At 38.6% G+C, this 27,416-nt stretch overlaps 1 protein-coding gene across 5 annotated transcripts in view; it reads right to left on the minus strand.

Annotated features, from left to right (window-relative positions):
• LOC104140574 (growth hormone receptor) overlaps window positions 1-27,416 on the minus strand; it is a 192,853-nt gene that overhangs the window by 83,941 nt on the left and 81,496 nt on the right. For 4 of the 5 annotated variants that reach the window (XM_009669418.2, XM_068926493.1, XM_068926495.1 and 1 more), the window contains one exon: window positions 4,315-4,399. The gene's annotated coding sequence lies outside the window, so the exon portion shown is untranslated. Of the gene's footprint in view, window positions 1-4,314; window positions 4,400-22,335; window positions 22,459-27,416 lie in introns of those variants that run through there. The other variant, XM_009669419.2, reaches the window with a different exon arrangement.

Below are 27,416 nucleotides of genomic sequence, written 5' to 3' on the forward strand. Positions count from 1 at the left end.
TAGCCCTGATTTTGATTTCATGTATTGCATACAAGTTTGCCTTCAGCAATCAGAATTGATGACAGGAAACTGAACAATATTCATAAGAGGAATAATGACTCAGTATAGTTCATTCAAATAAGATTATTTTTCTCTTGTTGCTATTGCAGATGCTTAAAGGGATAGTGTGCAAAGACTACCAAGACCTGATTAGCCGTATTTGCAGCTGGTTCTAAATGTAAGTTCATACAGGGTGCCCTCACCATATGTTTAAAAAAAAAAAAAACCACCCCAAGCCCCGCAATTCCTGTAGTCTAATCATAACTTAGAAAATGAATCCAGATGTTAGCTCTTCTATGGGTTGCAGAGAACAATTGCAGCATTACTTGGTGGTCAAGTAAATTAATTTCTTGGCTAACAGCAGTTTGGCTTGGGAGGCTTGGAATTGAGTTTGCATCTCCCTAGGCGGGCAGGCTATCCTCCAATCTCAGACACGCTACATATAGCAGACAGCTACAATTCACAGAAAAAAAAAAAAATCATACATTGTGGGTCAGCCAGCTTTCTCATGAATAGCTCAGCTGGCAGGGTGGTACCCAACAGCTGTACCCTTACAGAGTAGAGAAGTCCCCAAAATATAGAACTTGCAGAGCTCTTATGGCTGTGTTTTAATTTCCTTGTGCCTTACTTTTTCATATTAGATTACAAGGGTTTATTAGTTTTTAAGTCTTAAATGATTAAAATAGGTACAGGGCTTAAGTTCCTTGATATAGATACCTTTTATAAATCTTGCTATAGATACTGCTGCGTATACTTACATATATATATCACATATATGTGACTTTTAAGCAACTTGCTTATTCAAATCAACCTTAAATCTACTTTTTCCAAGAATAATTTGTCATGACAGAAGTTGTACATTTTAGTGGTGTGGCTGAAAGTCATCAGACAGCACCTAGTGGCAGCGGATTGTTACCCTATAGCATGAATAGAGATGGTGCTAGAACTGTACAGAAAAACATGTGAAAAAAGGACTAGCACTTCTTTCTTTAAGGATAGTATGATCTTTAAATAGCTTTTTGTTTATGGTATGCAGTTCATAAACCAGATCGATAGCCCATGAAAAGGCACCACTCAGCCAGCGCCACTTCTGCCTAGAGAAACACGGCTCTTAACGCAGTGATGACTGCCTGAACACTCCAGTTCTCCTTTCCGCCAGCCACAGCCCAAAGGAGACCTTGGCTTCCTCCTGCTGTGTTGGGTGAGGGAGGAATGGGGAGCAGCTACTGCTGCAGGAGCAGCACCTTGCCCTCCTCCTATCCCTTTTCCTATTTCTTGACCTCTGCTGGTGGTGGAAGCGGGATGGCAACAGCCCAGGAGGGAAAGAGATGGAAAAAGGAGAGCTGCTTGCAAAGTGGGGTGAAAGGGAATAGCTGCTTCCACTGGGGCCGGTGGGGAGACAGAGGAAGAAGGGGGTAAAACAGTCTGCTGTTGCTATATTAACAGTGGGTCAACTGCAGCTAAGTGGGAAAAACCGGAATTCTCCAAAATCCAGATTTAGTCCTCACATACCATCGCAAAGATTGGACCATCCTGAAACATTTTTACTAGTCACATGTAATAAGCCATAGAGTAATATCTACAATGCAAAACTTTTTGCTAGTTTGTATTTTTAAAGCACATAAAACTGTGTGGGAGGATAGGTTCCCCTATATTCTAATCTGATTGTTCTCACTCGTTCAATGTAGTATATTTACCCTGAAAGACCTATTTTTAATTTCAGAAAAAATTATCAGTCAGAATATTTCTGAGATGTTTTAGCTAGAATTCCATATGAGTTAAGAGTAGCAGGGAGACAGAGTAGAAGGGGATACCAATAAGCATGGAATATTCTCATTAAAAAAAAAAGTATGTATTTGGAGCAGTATATTTTTATTTTTATCCTGTTAGCTTCCGTCCATCTTATGTATATTTGTTAATAAAATATGACTGCCTGTAGCCCTTTCCCAGGGCATAATACCTGACTTTGCTAGACTCATTCAAACTGCATCTTAGCCTTGATTTCAAATCTACAGTAACATATAATTCAACAGTAGCAGAACTTGACTCAGTTCATTCAACATTAGCCTGTCCTACTGATGATTGTATTATTAGCTGGGAAAAGGTGAACGTTTCAATCAGCATGATGAACTGATAAAGCAAAGTTATGAGGAAAGATCATAAAGCTTAAAAGAAAAAGACTGTTTTTGTTTTTTATAATTAAGGATATACACCTTTTTGGTCTACTTGTAACACCAGCAATCACAGGATTTGGATCTGATCCTGGTCCTAAGCTACTGGAGATAACCCACAAAGGGTGGATATATACTTTGTGGTAGCCTAAGATCGCTAAACAAGTTGTCTGATGAGAAAGTATTACGGCATGTTGGTATTAAACTGATGGATACATTCATTGTCAATATAACATCTGCACACACACTGTCAGTTTATGAAGGTTTTTGTCTGGATTTAAAAGGTCATTCAAAGGAGAGAAGCCATGTAAGCCTATAAGTTTTTCCAAAGTGTGGAGCAAGAGATCACAGTCAGCTTTATTTCCATTCCCTTAGCTTTCCTCAGGCACACACAGTACCACCAATGGTTTCTGTATTCTGTACGTTGTATTCCACAGCAAGAAACGTAGCAGATCTCCATTTGAAAGAAGGAGAGGTGTGCTGACCCGGTAGCTGCGTAAGTGTTAACAGCTAAAGAAACTTCCACTTTAAAGAAAAGTGGAATATTTTACAGTACTTATTTTACAAACACTTCTGCTACTTTCAGCCAGATATTAAAATTTTTTCCAGCATATTCAGCAGAACTACCAACACTGTCAAAATCTATTTAAAGCTGTGCCTCATGTGTTATCTTCCAATGGGATTGTAAATGTTAATGAGACACAAATTACTTTTGCCACATCTATGGCCCACTTTTAGCATCATAGACTTGAAGTAACAAGGTATCTGTTTAGTTTTTAAGGAAAGAATGCTACACAATGATTTTGGATAATGAAATCCTTATTTAGAGAAGAACACTTTATTAATCTCAGCTTAGAAAAAGCGCAGATGAACATTTCCCATTGTGCATAATGCACTAAATGCCTCAATTTCACAGAAGAGCTCAGCAGTAAATCCGCTTCCAGAAAACAATCTAGCGCTGCTACTGCCAAAGGTGTATTAAAAGGTAAATATAAAAAGACCCAGCCATTAACGGATCTACTCAGGAACAGTTATCACATTTTCAACTCTTATCTTACTCTAAAACTAACTTGGCATAGATATGCTGAAAATTACATACCAGTAACTCGCATTATCTGGTCAGCATAATCTCTCTTTCCTTATGATCACATCATCCTTGGGGTAAGTTAGTCCCTGTTCCCTGTGCCAAAATATTCTTTAAGTCCAGTTAGTCTAGTCTAGTTAGGGGAAAAACACAAAAGAGAAAGCACCAGAGAAATGATTTTTACCATCCAGGGATCAACTACCAATTTCCAAGCACGGGGTCACACAAATGCGAAAGGTTACAACTCCCCCTTGATAATGCAGCATTAATATAGAAACAAGTATGGCACACTATGTGAGTAACAGTATTTCCCGTGGATCAGAACGCTTTGTTTCTACCTGGAAGTTAAGTATTATTAGCCCTCATTTACAAATAGGAAACTGAAATGCCCCCAAGTGGAACAAGGTGGCAGAATTGTAGAGGGAGCCAGTGGCCATGCTAAAAGGCGTGTCCAGACCCTGACTCCAAGTTGCTTGTTCCAAGTACTAGACATGCTTCTTGCACTGTTGCTTGAAGAGGAACAACAGAAGGACAGCTTAGCTGGGGAATGACAGAGATGCTGGGCACAGAAAGCTACGAGAAGAGAGCATAAAATAAGCTTTCTGTATGGTTGCGTTACCATGCTTCAGCTATAAAATTAGAGAAATCACTCCTAAATGAGAAATGTCTCATTAAAAGATAGTAAAATAATTTCTCTCTGACAAGGAAAAAAGGCTTTTCAGCACTTCTACCACTTCCTGAGTCCCTTATCTCAAATGATGGCCGCTAACACTCAGTAAAAATACGTCTGAAGCCCTAATTCAAATATTTCTATTGTTTGGGGGATTATGAAAAAGTTAAGATTGGGATCCTGATTGGAATTCTGAATACTGCCTATTATCAATATCACCTTCCGCAGGAATAGATCGCAGGATTTGTGAGGATTATCTGCAGAGCACCACAAGACTCACTCTCACAGCTCTGCTTAGTCAACATTTATATAAAAAGTTACTTCCAGGTAAAATAAGGTTATCACAGTACCTCAAACGTCAGCAGGGTATAGATGATGCTTCACGCCTCCCTCAGATCAACTGCAAAACGTGACGACCTCCAGCCATCCCAGCGCCTATGCAAAATCAGCAGAAACAGACAACAGATGAGTTCAGGCAGGACAAAGGTCATGACGGAGGGAAGACGACCTATCAAAGTACTCATGGGAGTCCTGACACTGTCCTCCGTCAGGAAAGGCCTCCTCAGGAAAGGCCACCAGCTGGATGCTTGAACAATGGACGTGACAGGCCCACCTGCACTTCTCACTCAAACAGCGATGGCTGCCTGAAATGTCTCCTGTCACTGGTAGCCTGCCAAGCTGCAGTATCCTATGCTAACCTTGACATTAAAATGTATAAACACAGATTTAAATGGCCAAGAGAAGTCAGAGAGACTGATCAAGACTAATTTTCTATGCACATCTAAGGTATAAATCAGCTGGACTGGAAGAAAACTTCAAATTATCGAGAGGGTTTGGATGAATAGTATTTCACTCCTATGACTCTGGACAACAAATTAGCTTGTCATAACTTACAAACTGCTAATTTCAAGAAAGTAACACTACCTTTTCCTCTGAAAAGACAGTTTGTAAAACTCACAGGAAGATGGCCTGCTGTTAAAAAAAAAAACTATAGCATTTTTTCTGTTCTGAATTCCTAAGCATATTTATCACTGCCATATTTGGCACAGCAGCACTGTCTAAAATGGTCTGAAATTAGTAATATTTTTACACTTCGGTAAAATAAAAATATTAATTCAACATGGAAGGTTACTTCTTTCCACGGATGGAAGTGATGATCGAACCCATTTTTCTGACTAGAATAGCAATCAGTGTGTTTGTAAAAAAAACAAAAATAACAGGTCCAGGGAAAATGCAAGGCCAATAAAAAAGCCTTGGTTGGTTCTGCGAGCACAAGCAACAGACATTTTGATGAACACAGGCGACACTGATTTACCCTGCTTGAGCAGGGGGGTGGGACTAGATGATCTCCAGAGGTCTCTTCCAACCCCAACCGTTCTGTGACAAGAGTTTTCAAGCAATGTGCTGGTTTGTACTGCCAGGATTAATTTCTCTGATCTCCTTGTTGTCAGTTTTGTTAAGTATTTTAGAAAGTCAGCCATGGTGCTGACAGTAATTGAGTAATTCACAAGAATTTGGTTTCTACTGGGTGGGACTATGAAAAAAAGATCATATCTCACAATATCAGGCTCCTGAAATAACCAGAAACAGGAAGCAGTCTGCAGAAAAAACCAAATAACATTCAAAGAAATGTTGTGTACATTCAGACTGAATGCTAGGGCCACACTGCACTAGCCTTAATGAGAAGGAGGTAATCATTTAAATGAAAGTTTTCCTTGACTGAGAGCAGGAACTAGCTTAAGAAAGAGCAGCAGAAAATTTGATTTATACCCATAAAATTTTCTGCCTTTCATATGTATTTTTTAATATACAATCAGATCCCTAAACAACAAAGAATTGAATGCAAAATGTGATAGACCGTGAGTGAAAATTTTGTCATATTTCTCAGGAATCCTTCTTCATTGCAATGGTAAAAGGCTAAATGGCATCTCTGTAATAGAGTTAGAAAAAAAAAAGAAAATAGTAACAAACAATCATCTAAACAAAAATCCTTGAACTGAACAGAGAGATAAATTAAACATACGTCGGAAAATAAGAGACAGAATTTTCCACGCAAAAGCAAGAATAACATGCAACAGCAGTCAAGGTTAATATAAGTCAATCTGTGTGTTGTTGGCCAAAATAAAATCTGTAAGCAGGGATCTCTCCTGATCTCTCCCCCTCATTAAATAGGAGGGCTAGATAACTTGTTACATGACAGGGCTTTACATTTTACAGCACAACATGCACAAACAAGTTGTGCATCCCACTTTTCAGAAAGAGCTTGCTCACTTTTTATGAGGTTGAGGATCTGACTGTTTGTCCAGTTTATATATATTTCTGATAGGCTTCCAACATTGATTTAATTTGTGATTTTCAAAAGAACTCTTAACCTCAGAAAAAAATGATTAACCAATAAGCCGCAATTCTCGTTTTCAACAATAAAGGGCCAGCTTCGACTGAAATGAAGTAGTAATGCCCAAGGCAGCTGTTGACTAAAATGAGCTAACAAGGACTACTGACGAACTCCTGTTTCAAAATACTTGGTAAGGTATTAGCAAGTGGAAATGATCTTCATGTGACAAAGTCAGACTCCTACTACAAAAGTAGAGGGAAAAATTATTCCAGTAGCTTTTCCAAAATATTTTGAAATCCTGCTCAATAGCACAAAGATTTAGCTACTTTAAGGGTAACAGAAGGGAAACGTCCTAATTTCTGATTATCTAATTATAGTCGGAACATTTTGTTTCACTCTTGGTAGCAAGTGGTGATAGCACACACACTGCATGCAATGACGATGTTTATTTGTAAGACTGCAGTTTAGACAAACATGAAGACAGTCATATTTGTACTTGGCTCTGCCACTTCAACATGTGTGAAAGAGAGACAGTACTGCACATAAGGTAACTAGCTATATGTTTAAATGGCAAGCAGCCGCTTTCAATGACCTTGGAAGAACTACATTTTCAGCAAAAGGAGAACACAGATTTGTATGAATAGACTATAGAAGTAAGATTTTTTTTTTTTTCAAAAACTGTTTTTCATTCTAATCATCCTAAGGAACTCATGTGGCAAACAAAAGGATTACAGCACTAAGTTAATACAGGGATCATCCAGGACTAGATTGCTTCCTAAACTCATTAACAGGCTTAGCTCCTTATTGGCATGTCAGGATTCCACCAGAGACCTGTGCTCGTTATATCTCTTTAAATGCCTCATAAGCTAACCTGTTAGAAAAGGGTAAAGTGGAATAGATGAACTGGACCCAAGCATGCCAATAGACCTTTTGTTCTTTGAAAATGCATCTAAGCCAAGAAAGATCCAAAGCTGGTAAATCCTATCTTTGAGAAACCACCCATGTTGTTTTCAGATACTGTTCTGCAGTCACTTTTTAGGCAAGCAGGATGCAGTACCCACCCTGGGTATCTGTGCAGGCATCTGCTCCCCAGGGAGAGGGCTGACCAAAATTAAACCACGGCTTAGAAGCAATGTTTGGGAATCACATAGGCCCCAGTGTGCCTTCATAGGCACTCACTGCTCCCCTCATTCAACCAAATAAAGTGCTCCAATACAACGCTACTGAGATGGAGTTAATCCTGCATTATGACACGTAAGCCATCAAAATTAAGAGAAATGTCAGCGTCTTTTCTGGTATGCTAATCCAGAACACAACAGGCTCAAACTAGCTACTAGTTAACATGATCAAGTCATTTTATTCTCAGAAGGAAATAAGGTAGGTAGAAGAACATATTAGCACGTAGTTTCATATTCACAGCAATTGCCTTTTTCTATATTTGCGTGCGGTCTCCTCATAGATGAAATGGGAGAGGCACTGGCCTAGAATAGACAGATGGACACCAAGCACCACCACTTCCATTTATGCATGTTTTAATTACATCTTTTTACAGATATATGTGCACACATGCATGCATGCATATGCACACCGACATACTGAGTTACAGCATTTATTTGAATTGATACTAAACATATTGAGGTCATCATTTACATGAACGCTTTGAACAGGCATCAAATTTGAGTTCAGCAGTTAAGGTGGATGACATTATAGCGGCTGTGGGCTGAAAATATACACACAGTTACTGTGGCTCGAGGGCTCGAGGTTAACTTGCAGTAACATGACAAAATGTAATTTGCCTAGGACTTTTACTCTGATTGCATCTGGCAGAGTTTTATTCATCTATCCTGTTTGCATCACCTGCAATGGGTGGGATTTGTAGAGGGTCCCGAAGTACTGCCTTGTGAAATTGTTCTGAAAATATTTGTCATGACCAAAAGGAAAAAATGGGCTCTTCAGATGTATTTTTATGGTTTCCTCAATCAAGAGTAGGGTTTTGTGCTTCTCATCTACTGTAGCCTCAATAATTATCATACGTTCTCTTGTTCTTATGTCTTAGTTCAAACTGCAGCACAAAATTCCATTTCCATTCACCCTAAGGGTAATTACCTTCATGCCAGTGCCATTGAGCAGTGTTCCCTTGTTTTGACAGATGCAGGATGCCCTTCTAAGCATTTTCTCTGAGCTCTTTTCAGAATCACTTATCAACCGTCACAGGCTGTAGCGTTGTTTCTCCCTAATGTCCAACTCACTCTCACTGACGACCTTTAGCTCTCTCCTCTCCTCCTTTCTTCTTTGTATGTGGCTGATTCTCTCCCTCCTTCAGTTCCTCTCTTCCCTAACTTTCTTCCCCTCATAAACCCATCCTCCTACTTCTTCCCCAGCCTTAATTCATCCTCAGTATCTATCTGCCTTCTTTGCTCCTGTTCTTTTCTATGACCATCTCCAGCAAAAATTGCGTTTCCAGAAACTTTCATCCACTGTCAAATTATTCCATTCTCCGTAAGTTCAAACATCTTAACTACTTCAAACTCTACTTCTCTAACACAGTGAGGATTCACATCCTCAGCTGACCTACCTGTTTGCCACTGTGAACTCACTCCTTGAACCCTCTCATCAGCTTTTTCTCTGCTTAGGAATTCCCTAAATTCTTTCAAAGAAACACTGACAAAAATCACTACGACTGTCCATCATCTTTTCGTTTGTTTCTTCAACTCAAATAGTCCTTTTTTTTTTTTTTTTTTAAAACTTGCATTCCTCCTTTAACCCTTCCTTTTGCCTCACTAGCCTATGCTGGCTGAGGGATCACATTTTCATTCCAAATCAGTCTTCTTTTCCTCAATCCCTTCATATCCTTAGGAGTCTAACAATAAATCTAGACTTGCCCTTCATATTTTAAATGCTTTCCTGAACTACGTTTCTGTTCTCGCGGATTTGGCAATCTTTGCCTCTTTGATACAATAACAACCGGAATATTTTCTTAGCAGCACTAAGCTGAGTAACAACTCATATTTGTTTTGGCACTCATAGTTTTATGTTTTATACTGCATTATGTTTACAAATATATCTTTGGACAGGATAGCTCAAGATATCAGCACCGCAGTCCAAGCCCAAATACAGGAACTAATACACTACTCCGGGTTATAAAGAAACCATCAGCACTGTAAAGGATGTAAACAGACAAGAAATCCACACTTTTCAAGTAGGTAGTAATATTCCACCTGACATATAGGATAGATCTTATGGCATCTAGAAGCAGTATTCAGGCTGTCTTTTGTGAGTGAAATATGTCATATTCCCAGCTACAGTTAATAAGTATCTACTTGAACTGGAGGAATGTTATGAAGAACTGTTTAGTCAATGTTTATGAAAAGTATCTGGAGATCTGGATGGCAGAAAATCCAGAACACTACTAGTTGAAACTGTTGCTCACATACCAACAACTTAAAAGAGAAATTTCCCTCATAAATTAACAGGGAAACATCAAGTACAAGCTGAGAAAAAAACCCTGTATTACTGAATTATTGTAGCCAGTTCTCATATCCACACTAAAGAGATTAACAGACTTCAAAAGAACAAAGAGCTAGGAATGTTACTTGAAGTCTGGGACATCTTTCTATAATCAAGACAATCTCTCCCGTTTTTTGAAGAAAATGGTAAAGGATTACTCAACTGTAGTTAATAACAACCTGCAGGTGGAAGAAGCTACCAATACCAGACTGCTCTTTAATGAAGTAGGAGAGATACTGAAAAATCAAGAATAGAAATAAGGAAAACATTCTATAACAAGGTTGACATGAGGTACAAACAGGAATTTACTAGAGGTTGAATAAACACGATCTCCATCCCTTGAACTTTCTCTTCAAGCCTCAACATCTTTTAAAAACATAAATTACTATGTGAAATTCTCTGACCTCTGTAATACAGCCACAGAAAATATGGCTGGAAAGGACTGCGAGAGATCATCTGGGCTATTTCTATTCTTTATAACCAAAGCAACTACTTTTTTCCTGATCTCGGTCCATTGGATTTTCAAAAGAGCTACAAAGACAGAGATTTCACAACCTCCCCAAGCAATCTAATCCAATGCTTGACTATCTTGCCTTAGGTTATTCTAACATGTAACTCAAGTCTCCCTTGAAGCCATTTAACCCTTTTACTTTTTTTTTTTTTAATAGAGGAATGAAGAGTAGGTTATTCCCTACATTTGTCCTTTGCCTATTTGAAGACTATTATACTTCCCTTCTTCTGTAGATGAAATAATACCAATTCTTTCAATCAAGTTTTTTGGACCACTGATCATTCTCACAGCTTTCCTCTGGACTCTCTGCAGTTAGCCCAAGTCTGAAATAGCTTTGATAATGTCTCAGACAGAAAGCTAAGCGGAAAGGATTATCTCATATAGTTGTCTTACAACTTTACACATTCTGCTATATTTGTCTTTTCATAATCATACAACACTGTTGACTCATGACCAACTAGTGATCTTCTAAAAGCTCCAGATAATTTTCTGCAAAATTGGAAGACCTGGCTTTTGAATATGATTCCCTTTCCTCTCACCATCTCCCATCCCTTTTTGATTAAACATTTCTAAATATGCAAATAAAACATAAAAAAGATATAGGAAAACAAGGAAAGCAGTTGTTGTTCACTTTTAACTAAAACTACTGTAATGATAAAAATTGTGGTTCAAGGAATCAGGAATGTAACAAGGCAGAAGAAAACATTTTTCCAAAAGGAAATAAAGAATATTAAAACAGTCGTCTATTTAATGCATGCTAAAGTAAAGCCAAAGTAATCACTACTCTAAGAAAAAACACCACATATGGAGAGATTTGGCAGAATGTTAACACAGAAACATACAAGCAAAATTTACTGGATCAAAACAAGCTAATGACTAATCACCACAGCAGGTGAACAATTTAGTGCTGAACGGTACAGGACTGAAAGTTGAGAGATACACATTTTATTTTACGCTTACTGGTGTCTTAGTATGCGACTTGGGCAAAGTTAAGGCCTCTGTCGCTCTCACTGTCTCCCCACTTTTGAAAATGGTGTCATCCATACTTTAGGAGAGTGCTCGTGAGGACAGAGGCGGGATATGAGATAAATCTGCTGTTATTACCTAAATCTCCTTAACTGTTTAATTTGACCATTAAGCATTGCAGCCACTATCCTAAACATTATTACAGATCTTCATTTATAAACGACTGGCTTTACAAGCTCCATAACATGGCTCACATTCAAATGAAGCATTACCTGTGAACTAAGCTGCTTTACCATTTTGTTTCTCTCAAAGAATTCAAGCAATTTAGTCAAAATCACAACAAAGCAAACGTGCAACTGAGACGTCCTTGCTCACTAGTGTAGATTCACTGTGGATTCCCCAGACATCACAGTAAAGCTGCACACTGCCTCTTTGGTTTGGGTTCTTTTCGGTCCATGACAGGAAAGGTATTGGACAATGCGCTGCGCATCTGATGCAAAGCAGAGTCCAACTATAAGAGCATCAGCATCAAAAATTAAGCTTTCTTTACATGTAGGGAACAGAAAATATCTGTGGCAGGAGTTTTTTTTGTGGGGAGGAGAGTCAAAATTAACAGAAGACTGGGATGGAGAACTCCTTCAAAGTGTGTTTTCTCTGAGGCGCCAAGTGAGAACATGAATCTTGTGCAATTTTCATTTTCAGCCAATTACTTCTCCACTGATTTAGGCTTGTTTTCTCTTCTAAAAATATTAAATCAACAATCTTAAGTCAGACTCAGGAATTTAAAGAGGCCTACTTTCAGCAGCTGCCAGGAGCACCACTGATGGCAGTACTCAGCTTCCAGCCTGTAGCCAATATTAGACTATATTAGGTATATAAATATAAGTACATATTACAAATACTTCCATGTAATATATATATTTCTCAGTAATTCTCTTTTGTTTGTATGTATGTACATATGCATACATGGTAGAAGTGCTGAGTTATGCCAAAACAGAATCAAATGAACTCACTTAACACTTTCAATGAAAAGAAAGGGAGAGCACTTCCTCTTCCTGTTTCAGTACGCAGATATTACAAGGGATCCCTGAAGACATAACCGTATGCCAAATCAGATAATCTCTAATAACTTCCTCATGAAACACTTATAATTTGACCATAAATGATATCATTAAAAAGTGCATGGGACTTGCAATTTCTTTGCATCTCTGTTTACTGACACGGACGTCGATATATTTGCCTCTCTGTAAAGGGGCACTCCAGGTTATCAATGCCCCCAAACTTTGTCCCCAAACAAGAGGAAAAGAAACCTAAAACAAAGAGATGTGGGTTCTTTATTTCTCTTCAATCTCAGCTCATTTCAGAAGTTTTTATCATAATGAAATAATTGATGCTGACAGTAACTGAGTGGGAAACATTACAGTGAATGCTCCTGGGCATAAATAATCAGTCTCCCCACAGAAAGCGTATGCATTTATACAATTGCAATTTATGATTCATTGTTCTTCCATTTAACGGTAACTTAATGCATACTTCATTTATACTTTATATATTATTCTAAGCCTTTCCCATGAATCCTTCTTTTTAATTAATTTAATGAAGCTCTGATTTATCTTGTCAGTGTTTAAGAATCTAGACTAAGGGTTCAAGGCTTTCATTTTGTTATACTGTAAGTCTTTGAAAAGATTACTGTTAAGTAATCACTTCCATAAACAGTTCTAGGCATAAAGAAAAATAAAGTTAGTTTTCTGGAAAAAAAGCCTGATCGTGATTTTTTAAAATAAAATACCAAATAAAATATCAAACTCAACATGAAAATATATGATCTATGCAGATAAACAAAAAAAGAGAAATATTGCTTTAATATAGCACATTTCAGACAAATTTCAATTCAACTTGTTCTCCATAGCTCTGGCGTATGTTGCTTCACCTTGCCAAAAATAACGAATCAGAACAGTGGACAACAGTTAGCTTGCCAGGGCAGCATGAATTAGACAATATATCACTTTCAGACTGAAAATGGGCAACAATGGTTATATAAATATGAGCCAAGTATCATGTCAATACCTGGTCCAAAAATCTGAATAAACTCGTGTAGATACGCTAAGACTTATGCAATCTACATACTCCTTTGTTTTCTTCTAAATCCAAGTAATACTAAGTCCTCAGCCTGCGCTTATCTCAAAATGTTTTCATAATTTTATGACCTGTAACTTCTTTTGAGCTTCTCTGAGCGATCTATGACTTGACCTGCTTATGGTATATTTCTTATTTTGGTGCCCGATTACTCAAAGATCTAAAAAAAGAAAGAAACACTTTGTTAACAATGACTCCAGTTGCAATGGTGATGTGAGAAGCTGCCAAGTGCTTCAGTGCTACAGCGAGCACTTTTCTCTAAACAGCTCATGAATTTTGCATTAAAATTACCACACAAAATCAGACTGAAATATCAAAGCAGGCTGTAGTTACTCTTCATAAATCTATTTTGAACATTAGTCTGAAATACACAGACCAACAGAGAGACAAATTCAGCTATACCTACTACCCACCTGCAGAAAATAAATCACATAATATTCAAGGAGAATGAGACTTTTCCTGTGCTAATTTATTCTGTTAGTAGCAATCCCTTCCTGCAATCATAGCTTAAATGAGAACAATCAGAAGAAACCAGGAGTTTCACCTTAACAAAGACTTGAATTCCTTTTATTTTTTTTTCTCTCTCTCTCTCTCGATATATATATATATGTATATATATGTAATATATATTAAAAACAAGCAACTTTCAAGGGGCTGGCTAACAGCACATCTTTTTCCTAAGCATACCACAGATGTTGTCCTGCAATACGTTCTAGCTGCCACAACGATTATATGATACGTTAAGATTGGCAGATACAGTTAAATGTCATGCCCTTCAAGCCAATCTTTCAAAAGGAGTTCATACTTTTGACGAATGGTTCCTCATCTTTCGGCCAGTGGATGAATGTGACTTTGCAGATAGGGACCTATCATATTTCCAAGAACTACATCTGTCGCTGAGAAAGAACTCTATAAAAAAAGGATGTACTTGAATGAGCATAGATAGCTTCAGTTGTGCCAGCGCAAGAAACAGCTCCACTGATACTCATTATGGTGGGCATTAGAAAAAAAGAATTACCACCAGCTGTGGTTGTACTAATGTATAATGCAAAAAGAAACTAAAAAAATTCATAGCTGTGACACACGTCCAGATTAAAAGCACCTTTTTGTGTTTAAGCAGAACTGAGAGAAAACAAGACAAGAAAGGTGATAGTTATGAGAGACGACTGAGGTACCAAAAAGAACACCAAAAAGAGTAAAATAAAGAGGAAGAAATTGCAATGAGACATATTTTAGAAAAGCTAAAACTGGAGGTCTAAAACAGACCAGGAAGAGGCTGGAATGAAACATATGGCTAGAAATTAGGAGCCTGATAAATCAGAAGTATCACATTTAGTTCAGAGGGAAAAGAATGACTGCACAGATACGGAAAGAGAAAGCCAAATATCATCTATCAAAGTCTCCACATCTCACACACTGACAGCTAGCAGATAGCCTGAGGTAAAGATTTCAAAGTAACCAAGAAAGATCCAAAACGGAGCAACAAAATTAGCAGGACAGTGCAGGCTACACCAGTCTGCCCAAACACCTACCAATCAATAGGTTGGCTCTCCCAGTGGAAGCAATGACTAAAAGATAGTGTCATTCGGACAGAATAGGCAGTGTTGCTTTGCCAGAAAGTAAGGACACCTCCTCTGCCAGGCCAGCCCATAACAGGGCCCAGCTTCTTTCCCAAGCATCCAAATGCGCTTTGGGGTCATTAGGCAGAGCACAGAAGTTACTCTGACATCACTGAATGAACTTCATTTTCATGTTTGACGTCCAAACATGCAAGTTATTCCGAGGCATCAGTCCAGGAAACAGAAGGTAGTTACAAGTCCCATCAATCTCCTGCTTGCCAAGAGATCTCAAAGCAGCATAGATAAAAGAGATTAAACAGTTGCCTAACTGACTTCTTGAGAATGAAGACCTTTCGGGTGCAGGGATAAGGTCACTAATTGAAAGAATTCTTCTAAGACTTTTCACCTTTGGTTACTTTCATTTTTGAGGAAGAAAGGAGTGGATTAATGCTGAAATAATCTAAAGATTGCTCTCAAGCATTAAGTGGATGGCAAATCATTTCTTGCCTGTTCTAACTCCTTTCCTTTAGCTCTCTCCTCTCTCTTATCTCCCTCATACTCTCTCTTCCTTTCCTTCAGGCTTTTCTCTAATTTTTCACTACCTTCCACCTTTTGCCTTTCCCATTACAAACACGCACAATTTTTCTCATCATAAAATCTCCTCCATACCCTTAACCCAGAACTACCATGTACCTCAAAAAAGTTTCTCAAGGTCTATATCTGAACAAACTCAGAATCTGGATTCCACTGTCATTCTCCTTTGCTTACTCTACTGACTATGCTCTTCCTGAACTCTTGTCCTGTCTTGTTTTCTGTGATTCCTTCAATAAGAGCTTCTCAATTCTGCATCTGGAGTGCTCTTTCCTGCCCCTTTATCTTTAGTCAATCTCACCCCAAAACAGCAACTTAACTCAAAATCCTCTGGCTGAGAATTCTCTTCCTATTTCCTATTCCAAACCCATTTCTATTTTGTCACACTGAAAAAAAGATTTTGGGATAACCTGAAAATAACTGTAAATTCAGAATGAATTTCGCAGAAATGAGATGAAAAACGTTTCAAAGTTTTTTTAAAAGTCGCATATTCATTTCAATGTTATACAAATAAGTCAGTATTTAGTTTAAAAATAATCTTTATATTTAAAATTTAACCTAAATCAAATTTTAAAAGGTAAAAAGACACCTGGAAACAAAAGGTGACATTAAAGCCAACGAAAATACTAATCAACTCCCTTTTTTCCCCCCATATTTGTTTCAAGCAATTCAGAATTAATGTTAAAAATTTCTTGTTATCCTGATAAGTTACTTGAACAGCTCTTAAAACTACACAAAATTGAATGCCTTCAAGTGAGAGTTCATAAGCTACTGATCTCATTTTAGAAGATTTCATACAGCTGAAGGAAATCTGTATTTTTTTTTAACCATGCCAACGCAAAAGAATACCAAGGCAAAGTTGATTTGCATCATGTTATTTCAGAGACACTATCAGTTGCAAAAGTCTCTATCTGAAACAAAGAATTCTGTATCTGGTGAACCCTTTGTTACTTTTATTTGAAGCCAATATAAGTAAAGGCAATTAGAAGGGCTTTCACCACCACTGATTATCCTGTGATTAAATATAAACAGCTAACGCTTTTAAACAGTATTAGCCTTGTCCACACTAAGAACAAAATTACACTGGCTTCTGAGTAACTAAAGCGGACCAGTCACTGTACTAGTTACTGAATGGAGTCATAGCTTCTTTGGAAGCAGTTCGTTTGAATTTGTATTTATGAATATAAAATATCAACTCTGCCTTGTTTTAGTAATAACTTGTATTTGCGCTAAGAATAATTGCTGTATTTTTTCTTTAATAAACACATTTCCATGCTACAGACTTCGTTGGATGTAAATTTCTGTAAAGTACCATTTTAATATAAAGCCAACTGTTCAAGAATTGGATTTTTAAAATTTCTTTTCTCCTAGGAAAATAATAGAGATGAATGCAGATGTTCAGCTGGAGCTCCAAAAAGGAAGGAAAAAGTTGTGGAACAAATCTCGTTTATAAACATAGACCATGCAAATAGTCTCTCCTTGGATAACGAAGTGTAGTCTGGAGTTACATAGTTGAGCAAAAGGAAAAGGACAAAAAGTGCTTGCACTTTGCTTCGTTATTAATGAGAAGAGTGAACGTTTCTATTGCGCCATTTCTATAGGTACTGAACAGTGACAATCTTTAACTCATATGAAGATGCTATGAATTAACACCAGGCAGCTAAAAACCCACCAATTTTAAATTTTCTAGGTGGACACCCAATCATACAGCTATCATAGCACGAGTCTTCTATATTGTAGAGCCATTTGTAGCTGTGTCGCCAATTTTCCCAGTTTCAATCTCTGACAATGAAAAATAGTCCAAGAATACTATTGTGAAAATATTTTTTGAGTGCTTGGGACTAGTGGTTTCAACATAATATTTTGCAGATAAACAAAAAGTCATACGCATATCCAATATACTGTTTTTTCTGATCCGGGGCTGCAAATACATCGAGCAAATGAGGGGAGGGGGAATAGATACTGAAAGTTGCCTCTATGACTGTGGCACAGAAATATCCTGTCCCTTTCATTTCCTTCTTTCACAGTAACACACTTGCATATGCATCTTACCTTATAGGTCTGAGATGTCTATATTTTTAATACAAATATTTAAAGCAGTTTCCCCAGAGCCGACAATCATACCAATGCACCTTCTCATTGTAGAGTACCATTTTATGTGGCAGGAGGAAAGCTAGAGTAATACCTAGACGAATTTTTCTTTCCTCTTTCTACCTAACACTATATTCTCACACTTCGTGGGTGCTGATGCCACTGGAGATGTTGCCTCCTTTCTTTACTTTCTCAGCCGGATTTTCCTCTCTCCTCCCTTCCTTGCTGTTGGCACTGCCTGGGCTGGTTGAAAACTTGTAATTGTGTTAGCTGAATTTCTGCTGGATCACCCAGAACACATGACTTGCCGGAGTGTCTTAGATGGACTTAAACTAATCATGGAAACGCACAGTTGATTCACAAATGAAGAGAACGTAACTGTGAAACTTCCTTCCTATTATCTCTACTGCACAAGTAGTGCTTAATGCGCTGATTAGCCAAAAGGACACTCCAAGGCTCCAGTGTCTTTCAGAAATAGTGGACAAGTAAACACAGTTGCCCTTGCTGGGAGTCAATGCAGGGAAAAAAGAACAGACATGGCACAAAGCACAATCAGTGAAGTGCGGCAGGCAGAAACAGGAGTGTAGAAACCCCCCAAAACTTCATATACTTGTTACAGATGTAAACACTGGCATGTCAGAATACCTATTTTCATATATCTACATCATGATGATATTGTATGGTCAAATAGCACAGATGTCACAGCAACAGGCAGGACAGAGTTAAGCATTAAGAACCTCTTATAACTGTTAAGAGACACTAATCCAAATGCTGTGCACTTCACTCACAGGAACAGCAATCATGACTTTTAAGGACTGTGAAGCACTGCGCATCACCTGATTTGGACAGTGCTCCTATAAGTTTCTCTCATTATTTAGACAAAGAAAGTGATGTAGTAGGGCTATACATTGAGTCAGCAATGCAGCCATCCATCAACTCAGAACCCTTTTACCAAGAACAAATTATCTTCTAATCCTAATTCGCTGAATGCCACAGGATGGAATGAGCCTTGAGAGGCAGCATGAACACCTCACAGCTACTGTACAAGCACATAATACGCACAACAGGAAAAGGGTTTTGAGGTAAGAGCCCTGTTTCTTAGTACCATGGATAACAGCAAATGAAAATTCTTCAGACATAAAATGAACAGTTTGAAATGCAAAGTTTTAAGACTTCATTTTTAAATTAACTGTTACTTCCCTCTCCTTAAGCTGCAGTTTTTACATGCAAAACCTGCTGCCTGAAAACGTACAGAATGTGATAGTTTCCCCTATTGATTCTGGCTTTCTATTATGACTACTGATGATGATACTTGAAAGGACAGAAAAAACATTAGCTGAAATATGCTGAAATTGGATTCTAATTTTTAAAGATAAAAAGGAGAAACATCCTAGAGAAAAGAAGGGCCTGCATATAAAACACATCTTGCTTTTGGTGCTGACTAGCTCATTTGATGCTACAAAATGAGAGATCCAACATGCAGTCTATGCAACATTGTGACTATGTTTACACTAGTAAACTAAAGAGCACCAGGGAACGGGCCCAACTATTGGCCCCATCAACCTTACTGTTCAGCTATCAGCACAGTCCTGGCCAGAGCCCTGGCCCTTAACCAGTTAGCACTCTCCCAGAGCAGGAGAGCACCAGCCCACAGCTGCTCTGGAGAGGGTGGAAATGCCACCATCCCCGTTTCAGGCAGAAGCATAGAAGAGCTTAGCTGTATGAATGCAAGCTGCACCAGTCCACTTGACCTCAAGGCCAGAGAACTGCACCTGGGCTTTTTTAGCCTAGGTGTATCCTCCAAGGCTTGGGAAATCTGTATTAATGTTAGAAGAAGGTAAAAGAAAAAAAAAAAGGGGGAGAAGAAAAAAAAAAAAGGGAAGGAAAAGGCTTAAATAGAGAAAAGACAAAGCTGAAACGTAGCTCACGCAGCAGACAGTTTTCAAGCTTTAGTTGAACACGTACTCACTAATCATGGGAATTTGGACCTACCATCTGGCTCAGTCCAGTCAAATTATTTTTCAGGTTTAGTGCAACGATGGTTGAATGACATCAAAATAGATCTTGTACTTTGAAAAAACATTGAATGGCAGTCCATTTATATTAGTTTACCTCTTCTGCTGGCTTAAGTTTAAAATGAGAGAACAAGAAGACCCCTAGCCCAAATCCCTGTATCAACCTGATGAAGCCCCTTCACCTTGTTTACGAGGCATGAGGATCCCAGTGCAGTCCTTAGGTTTCTTTGACCCTTTCAGCCTGGCCTCCGCCAGTCTTTAAGCGTATAGGCTATCACAAATAATTTTAAGTATTAGAGTGAGATGCGCTTTTACTAGCTTCAGCAACCTTTTATATAGGTCTTTGCAATACTTCTATTCGCAGCCTATGTGAAGTGGGTTACTCAGTTATTTCCTGTTACAGACTTGTACACAAAGCCTGCTGCAGAAATTCCCCATGCTAGCATTTACATTTGCCAGCCAGAAGAATAACTGTGCTATTATCTGTAACTTGAAACATATGCACATTTGCATATATGCACTAGTAGTTGCTATTCATTCTCCATAGTTCCTGAATTGCGTATGTGTAACATATGCGCAGTTCCTAATGTGGAAACCTGCCAGGGCCCCATTATGCAGCATTTACACAGAGGAGTGGACTCTGTTCTTTGCTATGAATCTGTACAGTGAGGAGCACTGTGATCCCAAAGATGCTACATTTTTCATGCATGCTCCTTCTTCCCACTCTTACTCCCCTAGCGCACTGAGAGTAACAGTCTATACCGCACCACCACAGTCTGCTAGACAGATGGTTGTGTGTTGTTCTTCTTTAGATTACTGGATAGAAAACGGTGGATTTGTAATGAAGGGCTGAAAGCTCTATTTCCCCCACAATCCTCTGGTATGATTTATAACAATCATGATAATTCAAAGCTAGCAACCACAGACTGGAGTGCTTCACTAGCATTGTTTTAGTAGCACAATCAAATTACTCTGCTTGGGCTTTTACAATTTGTTACTTGCATATGTTATCACTTCTTAAATGGTAATATTCCTAGATGGAGAAATTCACCAGGGAATAGCAACAGGAGTAATATTCTGAACATAATTCCTAATCTGAGCACCAGTGAGAAGTCCTTTATCGTAATACATATTTAATGCAGAAATATTATAATTGTAGAGATTTTTATAGGAACCTGCTCTTTCCCATTCTAGTCCAGGGACAAAAATGAAGGAAAGAAGGTATTTAAAAATAAACATATTAAATTCCTGAACATTAAGATAACATACTGTATTTCACTTGCCTGATCACTGTTGCACAGATGTTTAAGTAATCCTTGAGGTCTTTACAATTTTAATTAATACTCTAAGCTACAAAGACTCCTATTGCCAAAGCTAATACCAGTCAGTTACCTGCTTCTTTTCTTTCCCAAGTTAGGCTCATGCGTTATGACACTAGTCCTTTGTGAGCACGTGTGATGAATCAAGTACAACTCTAACAGGTCATCCTCTTCTTATACTTATCTCGCATTCACTTTTGTAGAGAGATTTGTCAGCAACGTTTTAAGCATGGCTTACATGCTGCTGTGAGGCATACAGAACATTATGATAAACATCACTTCACTCCTGTGCACTGTGATATTATACACAGCAAGCAGGATGCAGAAGAAAGCCTTCTTTATAGATCACCTTGAGGAAAAAAGATGAATCACACCAAGCGGGCAGCCTAGCAGAATTTGCTTGGCAAAAAACTGATTTAAAAAAAAAAAAAAAGCAGGCTTTCCTGTCCACTTTTTGTAAGGAATCTGGACTTTTAATGAACCAAAGATTTAAGATTTTCAGATGGGGAGTGCATAGAACTCACAGCTCTGAGAAATCAGATCCTTTTCTATTCCTATGTGGGGAACCCTAAACTGGAATAACAACACTGGCAAACATCAGCTGTGTTTACATACTGTTCTGCACAGCTGTGGATGGAAAATGAGCTCTATGTTATATCTAGGTCTTCCTTCACTGCTTAAATCTTACCTTCATAAACAGGTTTGTTTTACTGCAGTTCTGACCTTGCGGAGATACTAACTGCTCAAAGGTTTATTTATATTACATGTTTATTCTGGGCTTGAGTTTTCATCCAATGACCCTTGCGGCTTGCTCTTGTTACTCCCAAATTAGTATCTGAAGTCATGTCTTTGCCTAAATATTAAGGGGACTGCCCAAGCACACCAACCCTTATGCAGCTGCAGTTGCAGAAATGTGTCTTGTAGTAAAAATGAAGATTTTTGGAAACAGCATCACCATTAGCTACCACTTAAATGCAGCTGCAACTGTAATTCTTGAAAATCTGCCTTCCAATTAAACAGACTACAAACGCTCCAGAAGGGTTATTTCACGGTAATGAGATGTTACCAATAGCTAGCTGAGCGGTCGTAGTCTCTTGAACTGCCTCCCCTATGCTAATGGCTGCATGAACAAAGAAAGGAGTTTGCTGTACCGCAAAAACCAAACAGGTTAGTTTAAAGTGCTACTAACAGGTGCCTGCTTAATTCTGCACTGAAACGGACAGGGGACTACTGCACAAACGCAAGTGAGAGGTAGTCTTCAGCAGAGTTGCTTATTCAGAGTTAGAAACGAACAGTGGCCAGGGAAAACTTCTGAAGAGAGATTAAGCGCCAAGCTCCTACCATTGCCTCGGCCCCGCAGAGCCGCAGGGGGGTCGGCTCTCGTCAGGCCCGCGGCTCCACGGCTCCACGGCTCCAGGCACCGACAGAGGGGAAAGGCCACGGCAACCGGTTCTGATGGCGGGCGCCGTCAGTGAGCGAGAGCGCAAACGCTCACGCTCGGAGAAGCAGCGGGAAGCTTAAGCGACTGTATAAAAATAGAACGGAGAGAGCAGCAGTTTGTTAGCGGTATTAAATAATATCTGGCACCTGCCTCATGGCTGTGTATGACATACACAAAAACAGAGGGAATTGAACAGAAACAGAAAAGTAACTCATTTAAGGAAGAAATGAAATAATCAGGTATAACACAGAGGTCATGTGAGGCCTCAAACACCTTTAGCTGAACAACAGGAACAAGATTATACGCACAGTCAGAGTAAACACTGATAACTGGCAGGGACTCCACACGCTGAAAATAAGGTTACAGTAAGTAACAAAACTATTTCAAATACATTCAGCAAAAAGAGGTTGACAAATGAAATAATGGTGTTTCAAAGCAGTGAACCAGTGATTCATAACACAGGAGATGTTTAAACAAAACAAACACTGTCTCTTTTTCAAGCTCTTAAGAAGACCCAGAACAACACTGGAAAAATGATACAGCACAGCGGGAAAAAATTGAAGCCTCTGAACAATTTAAAGTCCAGCCACTACAAAGTACAGCTATCTACATGCCAGACTTATGAAGACCTGTCTATGAGCTAGTGCCCGGGCCTTGTGCGCACCCCCAGCCTCCCCTGGGGAGCCACGGTGCTGCGCGGGGTGTCCTGACCGGTTGCTTAACTCAGCAGTCACGGTGAAATCAGTGTCTTCACTCAGAAAAGAAATAGAAGCAGGTGCATAAATCTTAACAGGACTGTGGGCATCTGACACAGATACATGACTTACTACATTGATATTATCACTTAAAGTCAACAGGCTGTGTCTCTGGAGCCACCTCTTTCCAGCTCTACATCTCTATGTGGCCTACCCCTCTCAAATAAATGATTATTCCTAATTATTCCTTTGTCTTTCCCACTGGTAACATATAACTTCAACCAAATCATCAATATCAGCAGAGAGTCTTGCAAGGATTTTTACTGGCTTTGGTTGGACACTAACGGAAAAAAAATCCCAGAGCTCATTTACTAAAAACCATTCGTTTAACATTCATTATTGCACGTACAAATACATGGAACATTTATGAACCGACAACCACTGAAGGCCAGCTATATTTTCCTACAGTCAGAGTATGCATTAATCCAAAGGGAATATAAACTTCAACAGTACTGTCAGTACTTACAAAATAGTAATCTATGAAGTCAATAAAGTTAAGAGAAAAGTCTCCTTACCATCAACTACACATAAGGGAGATCAGCTCACCCTTGTGCAATATAATGCTTGCTAATCATTAAAAAAAATCTAACCTCTATATTACAATTTGCACATGCTGATACTTTTTACACCTGATTAATAGAAGCATCCCTAAATCATACACTCAGGCTGTATCTGAAGGGGGGGTGTCGGGACGATGAGGCCAGCCTCTTCTCCGTGGTGCCCAGCAACAGGACAAGAGGCAATGGGCAGAAACTGAACCACAGGCAGTTCCATCTGAACCTGAGGAAAAACTTCCTTACTCTGAGGGTGACAAAGCATTGGCAGAGGTTGCCCAGAGAGGTAGTGGAGTCTCCTTCCCTGGAGATATTCAAAACCCATCTGGATGTGATCCTGGGAAATATGCTCTAGAGGACCCTGCTTGAGCAGGGGAGTTGGACTGGATGATCTCCAAAGGTCCCTTCCAACCTCAACCGTTCCGTGAATCTGTGATCATGAGGTAGCACAGTAATTATACTAAATTACAAACCACTCAGGATTTGCCAAAAACAAATGTCCTGGATCTTTCAAAGCATCAACAGATACAGAATTTGGTCTTACAAAAGACAAAGAAAAGCCTTGACTTTTCTTAATAAAAGATGAACATACTCCTTGCACTTCTGCTCCAGGAAAAAAAATGTCAAGGTCAATTGGTCACGTGTGCGTACGACTTTTTTCCTTTTTTGTAAAGGAGTTCGATTGCTTATAAAATCCCTTAAAACCACAGGTAGAAGTACAAATTCTATCTTAGGAAACAATCAGAACTGGTACATAATAAAATATTTTTAAAAAGGTGCTCAGTGCTGCCTATTCATCAAGACACTATCTTTTCACAAAAAAAAAAAAATCTTGGAGCACATTTAAATTTTCACAGAGTCTTTTAATACTGCTACATTTTATTTTCAGTGGAAGACTGAAGCTAACAGCCATAGAGGCATAAGACAAATCAAGGGTCTCAATTTCCATTTAATAGGAACAGGATCAGGCCATAATGTATGAGAATCAAGGTGGTCTTTTCTTGCTCTTCTGTATCTGTCATATAAGATACTTGCTTTATTCTGACTGCGAATATTGGGGATCCATGATTTCCTAAGACAGTGTTTAACTAAAAATAAGAGTATATAATATTACTGAGGAGAATGTCTCACGATTGCGCTGCATTATATAACCCCGGTGCATCCTCTGAAGGGCGTGACAAAGAACGAATAAACTTTTAGCTCCATAAAGTTGTGTATAGAGTTAGCCAGAAAGAAAGGATCTTTTTTAGGATTCTGGAGATAAAGGTTTGATATCCACAGAACTAAAACTGGCTTTCTGGAGGAATACTTAAAATTCTTGAGCTTGTTCCTTCCAGCCCAAATCTTGAAGAACGTCCTGCTATTTATTCTTTACTGAGGTCATGTATTTCAGGTGTTTCAAAAGGATCCACAGAGATGCAAATGATTATCCTCCAGTTAATATCAGCCACAATTATTTTCAGGCACATTGCTTTCCCTCAGCAAATCCTAGTATTTCAGTATTATATTAATGTAAATCAGTTTCTTTTATCTAGATAGTCCTTTTCACTCAGGCCATCCTACTTTGAAAATGACTTGCTGTCGCCAGCTTTAGAAAGGAACTGCTACTTACAGCAAATCAAAAAAACTTTAATTTACAATTCTGCAAAGTTATAAAAAAAAACTATTTAATAAACTGAGAATTGTTAAGTATACATCTTCAATACGAATACATTCAAAGCTTTCACACCCTGTATTTATCTTTTGTAAAACTTGAACTTACTGAAAGCAGAGATGTATCATCATACTATGTGGACTGGTCCTGACGTAACTGAACAGCTCTAGCAAGGACTGCATGATTATTTTATTACTGCTCCATCCTCCATTTAGGATCAAAATTAAGTAGTTGCACCATCTGTGCTACAGTATGGTGACCTCTGCTGTCTACGGACTGCACACGGCAACAGGTTCTGGTAGCCCTGGATAGTATGCAGAGCTAGCACCTGAATTCAGATGCCACAGTAGGCATCAAACTTCCTCAGAATCAGCTTCCATAGTAAGTGGCCTACTTATGACATATAGGAATGAGAGTCCCAATAGGGCTCCTTCTTAATTTTCCAGTGATCTTTTGTACGTCTGCTTCCAAAACTTGATTTCAGGTATTTTCCCTCCACCTGCCGATGCTGCTAAACACATGCTCACACTTAAGGTAGCCATGATTCTTTAAGGAATAGCCTGTTAAGTTCAACACAGGTAAACGTTTTCTCACACAAATGCCACTTAAGTCTATCCTATCTGTGGTAGTTGGACCTGATACATATGCAGAAAAACAGTTATAAATCTAGAAGCTCACATCCTGAAATCCTGGCCAATTAAAGCCAATAGCAGAGATTTTTCTCAGGAAAGTTTGAGTACTATTTTATTTTTTATATAAATTGGGCCTTCTCAAATCTTCTGAGGAAGCTGGTATATGTTTATAAGCTTTTGCATCCAATTACGATCTATAAACTCTAGAGGTAAATATTGTTCAACAATACAGTGCTGATCATCAAAAATTAAAGTGATGCAAGCACTAGGTATACCAACCTGTACATGTTACTGCACTGAGTACCAAAACTACCACACAGTACCAAAGTATATACAGGATTCAAAGCATATTGTTATCAAATAAGAGGTTCTATGAAAATAGACCTTGCTAAGCCTCAATCGTAGCATTTAGTGATCAATTATATTATTGAGAAAGACTTTTGAGTGCCTTGAGTCTACCAGAAACCAACTGTACAATATAATATAGCACAAAGAAAATAAAAACCTTGGGATGATTTCTCTACTGGAAAGTCACTAAAACCGACAGTCTTGTTGACTATCAAACTGCTGTATAATACAGCTATCTTTCTTACTGAACTGCAGGTGATCCTTAAAGTTTCTAGGTTACTATTATAAGAAATGGGAACTTTTTGGATCATAATCACATTCTTACAAGTCTTATGTAAATGGAAATACATTTTAAAAGCACACTGACTATGCCTCAGCATTACAGAAAAATATTTGCAGTGTAGGATATTAGTGGTTGCTGCAAAATGAATCTGGGGAGGGTTTTATAAACTTGGAATTTTTAACTTATAAACTCAGCTGCAAAAGACCTCAAGTCTCAAAAACAACAGGAAGAGTGTACATGAGATCAAAAGCATTAACAGTGTCTTAAGGAACTGCAAAAATGGGGTGAAAATTCAGTGAAATTAGTTACTGCCTGAAAATGCCCAGATGATCACAAGATGTTACAGAATCACAGAACGGTTTAGGTTGGAAGGGACGTCTGGAGATCATCTAGTCCAACCTCCCTGCTCAAGCAGGGTCCTCTAGAGCATATTTCCCAGGATCGCATCCAGATGGGTTTCGAATATCTCCACTACCTCTCTGGGCAACCTACAATGGAAGCCAACTCCTTCTCCTCTAATAGTCCTCCCCATCAATTTGACCCTAATATGAAGTACATAAACAAGATGAACTAAGCAGCCACCCAGAAGTTTTTGCACTGCATTTTATACAATGCTATCTAGCTGTGGCCAACCTCTAGGTTTAGGTGAGAGTAAAAAATTTTAGAAGCCAAATTATGTGTCACTGGAGGGAAAAAAGTCTTCCTTTTCCTTGCAGGTCATCGGTGGAGTCACTGAACATTGAGTTAAATAAATA

The sequence above is a fragment of the Struthio camelus genome, chromosome Z, assembly GCF_040807025.1.
Source record: "Struthio camelus isolate bStrCam1 chromosome Z, bStrCam1.hap1, whole genome shotgun sequence".
In the NCBI taxonomy this organism is placed as follows: Eukaryota; Metazoa; Chordata; class Aves; order Struthioniformes; family Struthionidae; genus Struthio; species Struthio camelus.